The sequence below is a fragment of the Canis lupus genome, chromosome 16 (genome assembly GCF_003254725.2).
Source record: "Canis lupus dingo isolate Sandy chromosome 16, ASM325472v2, whole genome shotgun sequence".
NCBI lineage: Eukaryota > Metazoa > Chordata > Mammalia > Carnivora > Canidae > Canis > Canis lupus.
The window spans coordinates 9,141,044-9,159,313 of record NC_064258.1 but is presented as its reverse complement, the minus strand read 5'-3'; the positions used below and the strand labels follow the sequence as shown (position 1 = coordinate 9,159,313).

General features: G+C 46.6%; 1 protein-coding gene and 1 long non-coding RNA gene across 16 annotated transcripts in view; one reads left to right on the top strand and one right to left on the bottom strand.

Moving 5' to 3' along the window:
* HIPK2 (homeodomain interacting protein kinase 2) overlaps nucleotides 1–18,270 on the bottom strand; it is a 193,597-nt gene that overhangs the window by 81,704 nt on the left and 93,623 nt on the right. The window lies entirely within an intron of this gene.
* On the top strand, nucleotides 925–16,455 carry LOC112651074 (uncharacterized). Its single transcript, XR_003130591.3, has 3 exons — nucleotides 925–1,714; nucleotides 4,841–4,973; nucleotides 10,719–16,455. It is a non-coding gene; the product is annotated as an uncharacterized LOC112651074 (long non-coding RNA).

Here is an 18,270-nt window from a genome sequence, read left to right as displayed (position 1 = left end):
ATTTGCCAACTCCCCGACTCGGTGACCACTGTCAAGGCGAAGTGGGTGGGGCTTGGGGGGGCCGGTGATGCCAGACCCCTCCCCAGGTGCACACGCCAATGCCGCACAGCCCTGCAGCCCCCAGGCATGCTCCTGGATTTGCCTGTGTTGACCTTCAATTCCCAGCCTCAGGTTTTGTTTATTGAACAAATAAGCACTAGCTACCAGTGGGGATTTTCCTCGGGGAAATCATGTCAGGGCACCTTTCCTTCCCCATAACATTTTCATTCAGGTGAAATCTGGTTACAATGAATATTAAGGGTGGTTCTTGAAGAAGGCAAAGGTAACGTGCAGCCTGGTGTGTGTGTGTGTGTGTGTGTGTGTGTGTGTGCACGTGTGCAAGTCCCAGCAGCGCCCACTCAGTCCTGCTGTTTGAGTTGGGGTGGGAGGCTGGAAAGGAGGTGCCAGAAATAGATCCCCCGACAGGAACTGGAGTAACCCCTCTCTCTGTCTGCAGCTTCTGATTAACTGGCGCCCCCTCCTACTAATTCAGAGGGCCCCGGGGAATCCCTGGGGGCTATTTGTCTTCACAAGTGCTATTAATATATCAAAGGGGTCCTACTCTTTATTCAGGATGTTACTTCTTGGGGATTTTCCTTTCAAATCCTTAAAAAACATTAGGTTCAGTAGAGAAGTGTCATCTCAGGCAACCGAGAGAATATGAGAACAAGGAATACCCCGTGAAGCAGACAGAGGTAAGCAATAATTGAAAGGGTTTCCTTGAAAAGCAGCTGGTACACCTGAATCTATCACTCTAAGAGGTGATACAGGTAGGTTTTGAAAATTATTTTTTAAAAAATGATATCACATATTTAGAGAAGACAATTCTAAGATGGGCTATAAAAATAGGATATTTAGGGGCCCCTGGACAGCTCAGTCGGTTCAATGTCTTCCATGGGCTCAGGTCATGATCCCAGGGTCCTCAGATAGAACCCCGCATCCGGCTCCCTGCTCAGGGGGGGAGCCTGCTTCTCCCTCTCCCTCTGTCCCTCCTCCATCCTCCCTGCTCATGCTCTCTTGGGCGAGAACGTGCACTCTCAAATAAATAAAATCCTTTTTTTTTTTTAAAGGATATTTAATTTCTGAGGCTGATTTCAAGAACACGATAGTGAATGGGATGACTATGAGGTATGGATCACTATGATATAATTGTTATTCCCCTATGTTTTCTGAAAAACTACTCTCAGTGTTGGATCATTTGTTTAAAAAGGATCTACTGGGGGGAGAGTCTATGGAGCCAGCCTCCACGATGGCTCCCAGTGATGCTCACCCCCTGGCATTTTCACCGTCCTCCTGTGGTCTCCTCCAACACTGAAAAGGAGTTTGCAGAAATGATGACATGCGACATGTGAGATGAGGTCATAAAGGACGCGGCGGCTGTGCACACCCTGCTCTCTCTCGGATCACTGGCTCTGGGTGAAGCCAGTGCCATGCTGTGAGGACACTCACTCAAGCACTCCCATGCAGATGCCCACATGGCAAGGAACGGAGGCCTCCTGGCAGCCACCAGCGCGGCCTGCGAGCCATGAGCGTGAACCACCGTCTCCCAGGAGAACTTCAACAGAACTGTACAGCCAAGTTGCTGCCGAGTTCCTGGCCCATAGAAACCGTGAAGGAATACATGTCTATTGTGTGAAGCCACTGAGTTTCGAGGTCATTTGTTGCACAGCCACAGGTGATGCCCAAGTGTGGGTGCACCTCTAAGGGAGGACAGGGCACAGAAAGGAAGTTGGGGACTCATTCTCTCCTCAAGCCTTACTTGAGCATCTGCCCGGCCCCCAACATTGTAGCAGATACTCTCTTTGGTCCCTTCCCTGCAGCAGCAGAGGCTCTGGATGGGAATTAATTAAACGGCCCCTAAAACGGTTGGTGGCATAACAGAAGTGATGTGAGAGGGGGGTTTTCAAGTACCCACAGGCAGCAAGGCTGGAAGGGATGGGACCAAGCTTCCAAACGACCCTCCCACGGAAAAGTATCCAACAGAGAGCTGGAAGCTGTTTGGCCCGAAAAAGATTTAACATTTTTTCTGAATTAGTTATTAACATTTAGAAATCAGGTGACGTTTCCTAAAAGCCTGGATTCTCAGCTTCTCCTGAAAATCCAAAGCCCTGGTGAACTCTGCGCTCCGCATTTGTGCTTGGCAACAATTTGCACAGGCTGACCAGTGCTGCCCCTGCCACCCCCTCGCCAGCTCACTGCCGGTACCTTCCTGGCTCTATGGGCCCCTGATTTTGAGAGCCCAATAGAGAGGCAGAGGCAGGAAGACAAGTGGAGGAGCAAAAATTACTGTTTGAGCTGTGTCCTAGGGGCTTCTGTGGGATAAAAAAAACTAGTTTTCTCTTATTAAACTACCCCAGAAGCAAGGGACACCTTAGAACTTGTGAGGACTGTGAAACAATTCTGCTTTACATTAAACAGCATGAACTTTAATAGGAGAGATCCCACATTAAGTTTGTGCAATGTTTGTTTATGAAGGTCTTCATTATGGAAGACTTCAGCGGAGAGGAAGTGCAATGCTGGAGTCCCACTTTGCTGATCTGGCTTTCCACTCTCACAATAATTTACAATAACAGAAGAAAGGAAGGCTCTGGCGCCGTAACTCAGTGAATATCTGCCGGATTCTCCCCTCCTACAAGATACAATAATATACCCTTTTTGGCCTTCTCCCAACTCTGCATTTGAAACAGGATTATAATCAGTTTTCAAAGTGGCTTACTCAGGAATTAACTAGCCAACCACTGGATAACGGCTTCTTGAACAATTCTATATGGTCCTTTGCAAATTTTTAGAAGAGGAATGTAATGTTAACAGCATCGTGTTCCTGATATCCTCCCTAAATAGTCAAGTGCTGGTTGGGAGGAGGATGGGGGGCCCTTCTCCTTGCTAAAAATGCTGCCCTGGGTGGTTTCAGATGAGAGAGCAGGGGCAAGACACTCTGCCTGCTTCCTCACCCCCACCCAGCACTCAGGGACCATTACTGAGTGATTATGTAATAAACTTAATCCCCAGTATTTACTGAGCTCCTAGTGTGTCCAAGACTCTGCTAGAGGGTGATACAAAGCCATTGCTTCTGTTCTCAAGAAGCTCAGCATCTGGTGTTGGCGTATAGAAGAGGAGTGCAGATGGAAGTAACACAGGACAGCAATCGCTGCCTTTCTGTCAACAAATATTTACTGAGCATCTACTATATGCTGGTTGCTTGGTATTTGGTTATTAACAAAAAAGACAGTTTCTGTCCTCACAGAGCTTAAACTCTGTTTCTTTTCTTTTTTTTTTTTTAAAGAGGGAGGGAGGTAGAAAGAGGGAGAGAGAAAGGGGGAGAGGAGCAGAGGGAGAGAGCATCCTAAGCAGGCTCCATGTCCAGTGGGGAGCCTGACGCAGGGCTCTATCTCATGACCCTTCGATCATGACCTGAGCCAAAACCCAGAGTCGGATGCTTCACCGACTGGGCCACCCATGCGCCCCTGGAGCTTAAACTCTAGTGGACTGTGGTGGACTCCACGCCACAGGGGGAGAATTCCAGGAGGCAGGCCTTCAGAAGGTCATCGGGGATACGCAGACTTTAGCGAGTCCTGAGAAGTGCCAGGGCCTGCAGGCCGGGGGAACAGTGTAAGGAAAGGCACAGAGACAGAACACCAGGAATGTTCAAGAGAACAAGAAAAGGACATGACAGGCTTAGCCTGTATGAGTAAGGGGCAGAGGCCACCAGGGCAGAAAATACTACTACTGTACTTCCCGTGCCCTGGCCTGGAGGTAAGACAATGAGCTATTCTTTGATTCTTTCGCTCAGAAAGTGCAGACACAAGGGCATTTGTCTCTCAATATGAGTAACTGGAAAATGCAATGCTAGGAACTGTTAAGTGCTGTGACATGGTCAGTGGGTTTAGGGATTTTATGGGACGAGTCACACCTCCCCATCGCCACACACAGACCTAGGGGAGGGAGGCCCCTGCTGGAGATGGGCCACTGGGAGCTGACAGGCGAGCAAAGGACAGAAGCTTCCAGAGCTTCAAGAAGCACAGTCCGGGACCTCTGACCCAGGGTCTCCAACTTCTCTGCTGCCTCAGCAAAGCCTCCCCACCTGTACAATGTTTCATCCTTTCCAAAGGCAGGTGGGAAGCAAACCACGCCTCCCAGCCCCCAACACCGCATCTTTATTAACACAGAGACAGTTTTATCTATGTGCCGCCTGGTGTGTTGAATGGCAAAAAAAAGTAAAACGGGGTCCCGATGGTGCAGGGACCCAGTGGGCCCACAATCATACGTGTTTAATAGCACGGGACACACACGCTGCTGCACAAATGAGGTGCTCCAGGTCCAACATTAAAAACATATCTTTGGAACGGCCTTTGCATTTAGGAAGCAGAGGCGTCCTCGCCGCACCTCTGCAGCAGTCGAGGCTTCACTGAGCCCGTCGCCAGGTCCCCGAGCCTGCCCTGTGACAGCACCCAGCGCCGTCTTCCCGGAGGAGGGAGTGATGGGCGAGGGCGGAGAGCCCACGCAGGAAGGACCAGGCCGCCGCCGCCGCCGATCCTTACAAGGCCAGCAAAAGACTGGTTTTAAAAAAAAGCCTGCTCCTTCTGATGTTCCTGGTAATATCAACTCTCCAACCACTCCCGAGATCACCCACCCGATATTTATTTTGGGGAACAGCTTAAATCAAGGAAAAAAAGCTATTAATAAGTTAAACAAAAGCTGTTGAAGGGAATTCCTGTGAGTGGGCGGCTGAATAGGGTGATTTCTGAAGTCCTTGCCAACACCGTGATTCTAGGATTCTAGCAATGTTTTCCTCTGATCCCAGGCAATCGCGGATTCACAGGCAACAAAGAGCAATGGAAACGAATTCATCTGCATAAGGGATGCCATGACCAGGGAGGAAGTCCCTTGGATAAAGACGTGCCTGCAGGAACGAGGGTCCTAAGCCTGGAACCGAGGTGCGTAGGGGCGAGTCCAAGGGCCCACGGGGCCACAGGGAATGGCACTAACCAGGCGTAGCTAAGGGAGCTACGAGAGATGCAAACCAGGGAACTCGGAGGGAACTACTGAGAAGGGAAACAAATCACGAGCAAACAAAGCAATTTATGATACATAAACCGATCTTGGCCTCTCCTTTGGAATGATTAAGCCATAAGTGCAGTGCAAAGGAGGTTCCTGGGGACGTTGTGGGGAGACCCCAAGTGAGAGCTCTCTGCTGGAAAGCTTTCAGTGCTCCGGGCGCTGAAGACGCGGGGCGGAGGTCTTACCCACACTGCAGGGGAGTCCTGCCCTCCTCCTCCTTTTCTCCTTCCTTTTTTTTTTTTTTTTTTAAGATTTAAAAAGATTTATTCATGAGAGGCAGAGACACAGGCAGAGGGAGAAGCAGGCTCCATGTAGGGAGCCCAACGTGGGACTTGATCCTGGGTCTCCAGGATCACGCCTTGGGCTGAAGGCAGGCGCTAAACCGCTGAGCCACCCGGGCTGCCCCTCTTTCCTTCTTAAATGGCACTGCCCACCCCACCTTCCCTTCCTTACGGCTCTCTCCTTTCCCACAGACAGACGCTTGTCCCGACAGTCTACACACCCTTCCTTCAGTTCCAAAGCAACTCACAAATCCAATCTAAAGGTACTTTAGACTTGGATTTTAGAAACACAACTGGTAACTGATTATGATCCTAAAGAAGGGGTGCTCCCCGGACAAGGAGGCCCACGCTAAGGGAAGGAGAGGAACCGCTTTCATGCACTGCACCTGCCCTCCCACCGAGTGGCTCCCCTGGCCTCCTCCTCCTCTTCCTTCTCCTCCTCCTCTTCTTCTTCTTCCTCAGTTCCCATCCTGTGCTTCCTCCTCTCCCTTTGATGACGGACCCTGATGATCTCCAACCACTGTCAAAATCCCCTTTGGTCTATGTGTTTTCCTGGACCTCAAATGATTTCTCCCCTCCTCCTCTTCCCGGTGCTGGCTCTGGTCCTCTGCCTTGTCTTGCTCCCTTACCCTGGCCCCCCCCCGCCCCCATCTGGAACCCGTTCACTGCCAGGTGTCAACAGCCAGCCAGCTGAACGCCCGCCCCACTTTCTCCTTGGGCTCTTCGTCTGTAATCTCAAAGCCTTAGTCCCTATTTGGATGCCTCAGATTGATCTATCACCTCCCCTCCTCCAAAACAGGGTTCCTTTCTAAGCCACCCCATTTATCGAGACAGAACCACTTTTCCTTCATCTCCAAAACAAGGCCCTCAGGAGCTCACTCCCTTCCTCAAGAACCAATTTGCTTATCATGTGAAACCCAAATTCTAATGGTTTCCCAGGCTGCAGAACAGCCATTTCTATCTCTTTATCCCACCGGGTTTCCTTTTTTTTTTTTTTTTTAATTTTTATTTATTTATGATAGTCACAGAGAGAGAGAGAGAGAGAGGCAGAGACTCAGGCAGAGGGAGAAGCAGGCTCCATGCACTGGGAGCCCGATGTGGGATTCGATCCCGGGTCTCCAGGATCGCGCCCTGGGCCAAAGGCAGGCGCCAAACCGCTGCGCCACCCAGGGATCCCTCCCACCGGGTTTCTATGTACGAGTCCTAACTTCTCTTCTCGTTCGCCTGTTCCCTCTCCTATCCTAAGAGCTCACTTCGACTGCCACGTCTACGAGCTGTCCTTCCAGGCTTACCCAGGCTTCCGCCGTAACCAAGAGCCCCTGACCTTGTCTGCTACTGCTTCACACCAGCCCAGAGTCTTCCGTGGGACAGTGTTTGCCTTGGCATTGCAGGTCACTGTTAGAATGTGCTGTTAGAATGGCTCAAGATGACCCAAATGTCCTTTTAGACCTTGTCTATTTGATTTTTCACTTTACTGGTCCTAATCCTCAGGCCTTACCTATACTGAGCTTTCAGATCTCACCTTCGGCGTTTTCATCTCTACACATCTCGACACATAGACAGGACCTGTACCTTCTGCCTTTGAGCAGATGATCCCTGGCCACAACCCCCTGGTTGCTAGACCAGCACTCTTCTTGGCCTCTGTCTGGTTATGCATGCCTATTTCTGCTCAAGATTCACTTTCAATTCTTCCCCCAGGAACTTTCTGAGTGCAGAGAGCCCAGAACTCTCTTTTCCTTCACTCACCTTCCATTAAATATAATTGTTTGTAGGTAGAGCAGTTCGGTCTCTCCAATTTAGCTGTAAGCTTCCCCATGCAAAACTATGGCATCTTCTTTTCTTAGGCATCCACATCACTGAACACAGTGTGATTATATGATATGTGCTCACCAAAACACGAGTACTTGAGTTATTTCCTCTCACACCATGTGACTAGCCACCATTCTTCTAGATGCCCTTTGAGAGTTCTTGATCAGGGGGTGCCTGGGTGGCTCTGTTAGTTAAACATCTGCCTTTGGCTCAGGCTGTGATCCCAGAGTCCTGGGATCGAGCCCTACATCAGGCTCCTTGCTTTTTCCTCTTTCTCTGCCCCCTCCCTCTGCCCGTTCTCCACCCCGCCCTCTCAAATAAATAAAATCTTAAAAAAAAAAAAAAAGATTTCTAGATCAAGTATGAGACCTGGGTTCTTTTTTTTTTTTTTTTTTAAGATTTATTTATTTATTCATGAGAGACATAGACTGAGAGAGAGAGGCAGAGACATAGGCAGAGGGAGAAGCAGGCTCCCCACAGGAAGCCCGATGTGGGACTTGATCCTGGATCCCAGGATCATGACCTGAGCCAAAGGCAGACACTCAACCACTGAGCCACCCAGGCGTCCCGAGACCTGGGTTCTATATAAGACTTTGCCACCTACCTACCTCGCATTTCTGGTTGAGTCTCTTAACTGTTATTACCTATGTTTACTGAACTTAAGATGGTGAGAATAATTCTTACTGATCACTTCATACATTGGGGTAAAGATCAACTGAGTGTCAATATATAAGAAAGATTTAATTATAAGCTTAATTCACTCAATCATTCCATGTACGCTATAGAAATGACCAGGCTATTAAGGGATAATGAGCCAAGCATTTTCAATTCCACGAAATTATTTTCATGGAATAATATCCATGAGAAATGGGAAAGCGAAACCAAATTTTCTTCATAGAAATGAAAGTTAATGCCAACTCTCCTGGAAGTTTCAACATGGGAAAGCCTTTGGAAGCACAGATTTGGTTTATTAATGAAAAGATTTAATCCCGGGTAGAGACAGGAGACAGAGTTGTGACAGAGCAAATTCTGCAGGCGCTTCAAAGGTGGGATAAGATCTTGTTTCGCACAGGCCTAATTCCAAGGGTCCACTATCACAGCTTCTACCTGCCATCTTCATCGGATAGAACCCCAGTAGGTTGCTAACACGTTTGCTGATTTTACACTGGAAAGCCCGTCTTGGGTCATGGCATTGCCAGTCTTTGTCAAGGAGGGTTCTTCATCTGAACCGTCAACACGGAGAATCATCTGAGTAACTATCACCTTCTAATGCAGCATCAGGAGTCTGGGAGAGAAGTGGATTCAGTACACACAATGGATTCCTCAGGGCAGGAGGACTTAACTCTCCCCTGGAAGCCTGGCCAGGGAAGGCAAGATGCTGACTGGTGGACATATTTCTCACTCAGGCCAACAGCACGTGGCTGATCCAAAACAATAGGGCCCCTGTTTCTCTGTGGCCACCAAGGGCAAAGGGGTCGGGAGGGACGTTCTTGGCTGAAAAGCACTACACCTTCCTGAGCTCAGCGGCTTTTCTATGTCCCTGGTGTCCACAGTTCCTCACTGCCCTACTTCTTTCCTGGGAGTATCTCTTTTCCTAACCTCTTCCCTGCCGCATGTCACAATTAAGCCATTCAAACCAAACCCTCTGCTCCATGAGTGTGCCCAGGTACGCAGCTCATGCAGCTGAATTTAATGGCATTCAATTCCTTCTGTACTCTTTCAAGTCATAAGCCGCCTTTCTCAAGTCCATCCTGTTGCTAGATTCTCCAGGCCCTGAGCCCCCGCAGGGGTCAGAACTCTGGTTGGTAAACCCAATTCCAATCCCAGGCTGCGGCTGTAGCTTTTTTTTTTTTTTTTTTTTACATCTGAAGTGGGATTCTTCCCTGGGTTCCTGGCCATCCAGGTCAGGCCTCTGGTTAGCGTGATAGTCATGTCACCTCCTGTCATTCTAGAGCTTCTGCTGTAGGAATGCCGTTCCTCTTTATTCCCTGTCCGTGGCCTGAACCACAGAAGTCTTTCTAAGGGCGTGTCTGCAGCCTGTAAACTCCTTTCTTTTCTTCCCTTTCTTCCTGCCTTGTCCTCATTCTTTTATTCGGCTCTCCCTGACCCCTCTTCACCCCCCATCATCATACAGGGAGCTGGCTAGCTGGCTCGTCTTTACTTGGTTTGGCTGTAGGCACAGCTCTACAATACTTGACTGCTCGTTAACAGCAACACCTATGCCTCCACTCTCTTATTCATAACTTGAACACTGAGATTCAGAGTTGCTTGCTCCCCTGGTTCTAAAATCACCTCTGGACGGGTAATTTTGGCAAGAGAAACGCTTATCAAATACAAACAGCTTCCCTGGCTGCAAATATGAACTTTGCTGGAAAGGCCTCTCACAGTTATAGAAGCTCATATCTGGTTGTGGCCCAACCATTCCTGGGTGCTATTGTCTGTCTCCTGGGAAACCAAAAAGGGGAGGGAGCGGAGACAAGGCATTATGGGGGAAAACAGAAAAGTCTCTGGGGTTTGAAATAGTACATAGTAGACATATCAGAAAAGTAAGAACAATTTTTTTTTTTAAACTTAGAGCCTCAATAAGCTCAAACAGAATTTGCATGACGACGGATGATTTGCCTAGCACGTCTACCACAGGACATTTGCTTTTTCCTTTTACATGATGATTCAGACTTTATTCAAATCTTTTCTTTAAAAAGAAATGAGAAATAAACAATAGAATTAAAATCACTATTTGCTCTCTGCCAGGGGGCCCGGGGCTGATCTGAGGTCAACCCACACAGCCCTATCATCTGGACAGGTACTGCCATATGGCTTGCAGGGCTCTGTTACATCCATGAGTTGGACCTTGTACCTGTAATCACGTGTTCTCGACAGTCCAGGTGTTTCCGAATCTTATTTCAATGGCTGAATTCCTCTGTGATTCAGTCCTTTTGGCTAGTGGCTGAGAATGGGCTGGGAACCACCTCTTGCATAGGGCTAGCCAGTCTAGCTATATAACAAGGAAAGAATTATGCCAAGAAACAGGAGACATTCGAGTTTCCCCGGCAGATCTGGTGACAGAGAAACTCACAGGCCCCAGATCTCGGCAGAAGATAGGCAACGGTTTGGGAACCAACAAGGGGAGCGGCGTACAATGAAGAGAAACAGAATCTGGAAAAGTCCAAAGGACATGAACACGAACGTTCCCTTCCCCGATCTGCTCTTTCACATTCCAGGGGATCACGGCTTCTAACAGACACTCTTTATTCTGGGCTGTATCGGTGGGGTGGGGTGCTGGTACACTGCTGCTGGGGGTGGGGGGTGGGGGCAGATCCATAACATTTGTGGACTTCTTTGGCATAAAGGCTGCCCCCATGGCTGACTTCAAGCTGCCAACAGTTTCACTGCTAGCTTGCAACATTCCTGATTATTTAACAGTCAGCTCCTGCAAGCCGGCACAAGCCAGCTCCAGCACACGGCTGGGTGACATACGCTAGAAACCATGGGAGTACAGCCTTAGACCCACATGAAAACTCTCTTCTCCAGAATCCCTGACAACTACTCAGCAAACCTCTGTCTAATCCTGCACTGATGAGCTGCTCGCCGAATCGGAATCTGCCCACCCTGGAATTCCCTGCGTCCACCGCTGACCAGTGCGCGACAAGTCTCCCGGTCGGTGGGGTTGCCAACACGGCAATGGTCTGCATATTGGGAGCTCGTTGTCATGAACCCCGAGGTGTTGCTCCTTCATGTTAAACGCCCCAGATTCCTTTACCACCACCCTTCACATCGAAAGTAAAACTGCTCCCACTCCTGATAAGAGTGTGATCAAAATATGATAAAACAAGACGATTGCTTCCCTTGTTCTAAATACTGTCTTTCTTACTCTGTCCAAAGACCACATCGCCCCTCGGGACAGCCATTGGATACTGATCGCCCACCCTCATAACTGTCTCCCCCCGAGCCTTTCCCATCCCCAAATCTTTTAATATGTTCTACCATTAATTCAGGTTTCCCCCATTAATTGATTTTAAAAAAAACATGCTAAGACTAAACGAGTCTTACTACATGTTATATGGTTAACTTGACTCATGCTTCTGTCTTATTGAGATCTTTTTCAATTTTGATTTTATCATTCAGGAACTTAGGAGTTCTTCCAAAGTTTGTGTTACCCACAAACTTGACAAACAAGCCTCTTCTGTCTTCATTCAGTTCACTCACATGGACAGAATTCTGTGGCTTTAGGAGACTTTCCTCTGAGTGAAACAAATCTTTAATCCGTGCTCTTCGACTGAGGGCCTGCCAGCTAAAAGCCACCCAACTCTTCCCCTGTCCAGTCTGTATTTGTCCACTCTGCTCACAGATTCTCAAACGCTTCTCAAGTGCTAAGATGAAATTCAGAATGTACTTTTACCAGGAAAGAACCACATAAAGGTAAGGATTTTCCTACTGTCCGCCCCTCCCCCCGCAGACCTATCCCTCCAAGAATGCTGTGCAGAAAATAAATGGGTTTCATTTTGCATGCTTTTTTCTCAGGGAAGTCACATGGGCATCTTATGATTGCTCCATAGTTTCTTATAAACCACTTTCCAAATAATCCCTATTAGATCTTCCTGGGAATCAATGACAAGCTTACCACTCAGGTGCCTGCCTACGTTCCTGCAAGGCTTTCTCTAGCTCCCTCTCCTCTATGCGGTCCTAAGTGTGCTCCCCGACTCAACTCTCAGGGCCCTCTGTCATCTGGCCGCACCACACTCCTTTGGCTCTATCTCTGACAGCTTCCTTTGTGACCACTACTAGAGATGCACATTTCTGCTTACACCTGCCTCAGCCCGTACACTCTCCCCCTGCCTTCTGCCTTGCTAATTCCTACCCTGTCTTCAAGGTACACTGCAAGCCTCTTCCTCCATGAAGCATCTCCCCCTCAAATCTGGTGCCTAGTGACCTCTGACTTCTTTTTTTTTTTAAAAGACTTTATTTTTTAATGACACACACACACACACACACACACACACACACACACAGAGGCAGAGACACAGGCAGAGGGAGAAGCAGGCTCCATGCAGGAAGCCCGATGTGGGACTTGATCCTGGGACTCCAGGATCATGCCCCGGGCCGAAGGTGGTGCTAAACCACTGAGCCACCTGGGCTGCTCTGACTTCTTTATCCAGTATTCATGTAAATGCTTCCAGTCATATATGCACAGAATAGTGGCCTTTGCAACCTCCAATACCAGACTGGGGTGGGGGTCACCAAGTTGAGCTCTCTCTCTCTCTCTTTTTTTTTTTACATCCAGAGAGGTGGCAGCAAGGGGCACCTGCAGAGCCACAGGGCCCAGGTCTGAAAGACAGCTCTGCCGCTCAGGAGCTGGACAACATCATGGGCTCCTCCATGCCTCAGGTTCAGATGCAGAGACTATAATCAAAGCTCTTTAGGAACTGAGAGGAGCCACACAGCTGTAGGCTACTGGTAGTATTACTAGGACGCCTTGGCTAGAGGATAGAAACCACAGAGTGAGTGATGAGTGAAGAGGGGGCTTTAAGGCAGGGTTGATCCTAACGCTATTTATATGCAGTTGGGACCAAATAAGCAAACTTCAAATAACAGTTTCTGGTAAAACTGGGTTCATGAGGTGCTGGATACAACACCATGTACAAACACCATGCAGAAGTTAAATTCAAGTAGGCTTTGGGGTAAAATTTAACTCCGATTAGTATTCTCCACGTGCTGAACCTTTGAAGCCTAGAGACTCAGTAACTGGTAAGAAGCAGCTAGCCCAGAAACCTCCTCAATTCTCCTTCCAGGTCCTCGCAAGCCCACTGAAGCCCAGTATCTTGTTTCACGAGTGCTCAGGACTGCTTTTTGGGGTTCTCACTCCAGTAGAGGTGGCAGGCAGGCGGGGGTGGGGTGGGGGTGGGGAAGTGGTGCGAGGGCCTCCAGGTGGCCTTGCTCCCTGAAGATCCACCCTCCTCACATTTGGTCACTGGCTTCTTTTGGTCACTGTCCCTCCTTCATGGCCAGCCACTCGGACTCCCCTTCAACTGAGAAAAGTCCTCACCTTAATCATCTTCCATCTTTTTCTCTCTCAGTGGCTTTGCCTATTCTCCTTTCCCAACTGCTCCGATAAGCCTTTTCTCCCCAACCCTCTCCATTCCTACAGTGTGGGTTCTGTCCTCCCTGCCGTGTTACCACGTCCCCCTGTGAGGACACTGGGCATCGCCTCTGCTCCAATCTGCGTCCCCAGTGAAGTGAGCCTGAGGCCACGCTGCGGCCCTAGAGTTCTGTGCCATCCCTTCCCCCTTCCACCACTAACCTACTCCTCCCCTTGACTTCCAACTACTTTCCCCTTCTGCATATTAACTTATCCAAAACACAGAAGACTGACAAATCAATCTCTGGCCCTAACTGCTCCTCAATTCTAAACCTTAATCGTCCGCATGAACATCCTATGGATACTGGATATTTACAACCTACTGAAATAGCTCAGAATCCCTCCTCTGATGTCATCGCCGGTCCCCTGTCCCCAGCTTGTCATCCACACCAATGTAACAAAAGTTTCTGGGGGCTTAAAATTCCTTTTGGCTCTATCCCTTATAGTCCCCCGTTCTTCTTCCTTAATGCCACATTTGATGCTCTATGAAGCTAAGCAGATTTTTTTTCCTGTAAAAGGTGTGACTTTGCTGTGTCTTCCCATTCTCCTAGCAGGTGTTCAAGCCGGGCAGGCTCCGGCCGTGTTCTCCTGACGGGGCCTCCTGTTTTCAGCCTCTTGGCCACATTAATCAATCAGCCCATCACTTAGTCACAATTTTTATTCCATTACCCACTTATCAAACATCTACAACTGCTCTTTATTCTCGTCACATCACCAAACTCATCTGCTTTAAATTAGCACCTGGTACTTAACTTTCTCTGACATGCGTGCGCACTCCGCCTGGGACACCCAGCGCCATCTGCTTAGCTAATCTGACTCTGCTGCTCATTTGTTCAAGATCACCCAGCTTTCGGTTCAGCAAATGCTTGAGATGTGACCTGTTCTTCTTGAACTTTGAGAACGTTCTCTAGTTATTCTGTTTTCAACTAGACTGTAAGCTCTTTACAATCAGTAAGCAGATCTACTTTTTCAAACAGCGAGCTGCCCAGATGGTGCCTTCAATATAGCAATTACTCAATAGGCCGCGCTGATGGGCAGTGACTGTCGGGAGCCAGAAGCTAGTCTCTGTAAGGGCTGGCATAACATGCCATCCAAAACACATCAAAAAAAGGGATGGAGAGGACACCGTAAGCCTGTTTGTGGAGACCACAGTATTTCAAAATAATTTATTGGTGTACATGAAGAGCAAGTATTTTACCTGTTTGGGCCCTTCGTCCTTTAATTAGAAGGACAAGAAGAACACTCATTAAATCAGAGTTTTAAAATGGGGTGTGAATGCCAAGCTGCTCTTTAGCCTGTGACCGAATGATCGTGGGTTCAGGCGTTCTGAGATTGGCAGAGAAGGGGGCTGGCCATGGTGTGTCCTCCACAGGAGGGACTGTCCCCGTGGCCACACGGAGAACCCGAGGCCCATGGAACCGCGAGGCACCCTCTGTCTGGCACCTTCTTAAAATGTCAGAGGTCAGGAGGCCAAATGTCAGTTTACGCCCTGACAAATACCATCTTCTTCCTGGAGGGTTTAAACGGACAGACAAGACACCACACCAGTATTCTCCCAGTGTGTAAATGACTTTCTGGGAGTTGGTAACAACTGTCAGAAAATGCAGCTGCTCTTTCAGGATGGCAGGAGTGGATGTGTTAATTGGCACCGTCATGCCACGAGGCACCTTATTTTTGCCGACGCGACATGCAAGTATTGGCTGATCTGTTCGGTTCTGCCTCATGGTGAGTGGCTCTATGATGGAAACACATTAAGAAATGCATTAAGCCACTTTGTAACAAAATTAAAAAAGCTAAATCAGGGGTTCCTGGTGACTCGGTCACTTAAGTATCTGCCTTCTGAGCTCAGTTCAGGTCATAATCTCAGAGCCATGAGTTCAAGCCCCGTAGGGGATGCCACACTGGGTGTGGAGCCTACTTAAAAAAAAAAAAAAAAAAAGAAAGATAACTAAATAAAAAATCTGTATTCCTGCTCTAACACCATAGGGTTTCATTTAAATTTTTATATCCAGTTGTAATCATAGTGCACATACATTTTTTTGTTCTTTTGTCACTTGCTGGTTTATAATTACTCTTGCATATTTCTAGTCTTTATACTTATAATCCAGAGTCCACCAACTATTAATACTCCAGTTTTTCAAATTTTGATTTTTCATTGCTCATTTGCTGATTTTGGTTGTCTCTAATATTCAATTTTTATAAATACCAGTTAGATAATCATACATACACATACAGTTTTTTAAGAATTGACTACTTATAATTTTAAGAAATGAGGTTATCAGGTGAAAGAATATAAAAATATTTATGGCTGCTGGTGGGATTTGCTTATGTAGCAGGGCTACATAAATATATAATTTTAAATTCAATTTTATAATTTTTGATCTACCTCTTATGCTGAGTCACTGCTGCAGGATCCTAAAATAGTGACTGCCATTTCACAAATGGCACTGACTTGTTGGCTTTTATAATAGGGAAACAACGGGAAAGAATGAGCTCTTTAAAAAAATTGCCACATTCTCAGGAAAACATCTGTACATTTGTATAATATACAAAGCATAATTTCTTTTGCACTTTAGAACAATCTGGTTTCATATGTAGTAAGTAGTAAGTAATGAATATAATTCTACTTTACTTTGGGTTATCTTTTAGGTAGGAGGGAAGACTGCATGTATGTGCATATGATGCACATCAGTTAATCAATAATACTTTAAGGAATAATAGTGAGATAACCTTAGTATTAACCAAGTAAGTCTGATTAATGTTAAATGTTGGGAAAGACATGAATTACTTTTGTTGTGGGTGTCTGGTAATACCTCTCTCATTTAAAGCACTGCTAAATGTACTTTATTACATTTATTTCTTCTAGACTGACTAGAAGAAATTAGCAAATGAAATCAATTCTGTTAAGAATGTAAAGCTATTAAGTTTGTGATTAAAAGTTACAAACGTGGGCAACCCGGGCGGCTCAGATGTTTAACGTTGCTTTCAGCCCAGGGTGTGATCCTGGAGACCCAGGATGGAGTCCCATGTCAGGCTCCCTGCGTGGAGCCTGGTTCTCCTTCTGCCTATGTCTCTGCCTCTCTCTCTCTGTCTCTCATGAGTAAATAAATAAAATCTTAAAAAAAAAAAAAAGTTACAAACGTTATTCAGATTTTCTGGGATGGTCTGGGTTAATGTTAAAATTGCACATTAGATTGAATAGTAGCTGTTCTATTTAGCTGAGACAAAATCCAGCTCTGAACCCAAGAGGTTAAAAATAGTGATGTGTAAAAGGGCTGATGTCTGTCTTTTTTTCCTTGAAATGTAACTATTTACATTGATTGGCTTTTGTCTATATGCCTTTCAAATGTCAAGATATTTTGAAAATAATCAAATAACCATAGAAGGATTCAAGTGGCAGGATCAACCTGTGCCTTCTTATATAAGGTAGTGAATTTACAGAAAGCCCAATTCAATTTTCTTATCAAAAACAACAAAACCAAGGACACGGCCTTAGAATCCCTTGCTTTGGGTCAATCCCTTTAGCTAACAACTGTGTCAAAAAAACTGAGGGCTTATCATCCTGGGTAGAGAGTGACCTTTTCAGAAGAATCATGGTGTTTTCCTCCCACCCAGCAGGCCACAACGTTACTGTGCACTCAACCTGATTTTAAGTCCTTTAAAAGGATAAGCCACAAACAGGAGCCATGAGCTCTCACTTGGAGGAGCTGGTGATGTAGTAGGGGAGATAAAACTCAAGAGGGGAGATAGCTATACTCATAAGTTGAGATGGAGGGAATGTTAATAAGTCCATTTTGTTCTTTTGTAGACTCAGAGAAAGATCTTAAAATTGTCTCTTTAAAATCAGCCTTTTGAGAGACATTTGTGAAGGAGAAAAGACTGTAATAGGTTCTCCAAAAATTATCTGTTGAGAATGGTTCTTATACAGACAAATTTGGGAAATGGAGAGATGACCATGAGGCCACACACATGCAGTGGGAAATTCCTTGGTCTCACTGAACGTTGCATTAGCAACACTACCACAGCCACACACACAAAGGTGCTAAAGCCTAGTATAACCAAATAGAGTATATCTCATGAAAACTTCAATAATACTAAACTACATCAATTATGATGGGGGGAGAAAAGGACCACAAACATTGTAAATGTGTTAGTATGGCTTTTAGAGGAAATGGATTAAGGATAAAGAGCTATTGATGGCAGTCATATGGCAATGAGGTCAACACTGCAGCCAGGCACAGACATGCCCCCGGCTGGATTTTAAACTGGGATAATTAAGCTTTATTTACTTCATGCAATGCCCATTATTTTAACCTTCTATTTGTGGGAATGCCAAGACGCAGCAAAACACAGCACAATTAATAGGTTAAATTTATTTTCACTGGATTTACTAAAATAAAAAATTTGGTTTAAATTATTCTCAAATTGCTTTCAGACATTTGGCAAGTGAGAACTGATACAATAAAAACTAAACATTTTCAACTTGTTACTGGTTTGAGAGGCTGGCCAGAGAAGGTTCAGAAATCATACAAGGAGGCTGTTCTTCCAGAAGTGAACGTGGGGCTTGTGGAGGGGTTCAGAGTCAAAGGGTCTCCACAGGTCTGCACCCGATTAAAATTCTGGATGCCCTGCCCAGCTCTTTACGTGGCAGGAGCAACATCATGTAATTATTGATCATGCCTGTTGCCGGCAGCAAAGGAAGAGGGTCGAGCTGCACCTCTGTTTTCCTGATGGTCACAAGGGGTTCTTTTTCTCTCCCTTCCCCCTGCCCCCCCTTGGATTTCTTGCAGCCAAGTTGAAATCTCCCCTAGTTTTGATTACAACTTGAAAAAATAACACTTCCAAAACCCACAATTTGAAACAAGGAACCAAAAGAATAATTTGCCACAGAAAGAACATTAAGATATTTTTATAATACTTTAAAAACAAAGTATTACATCTGGAATT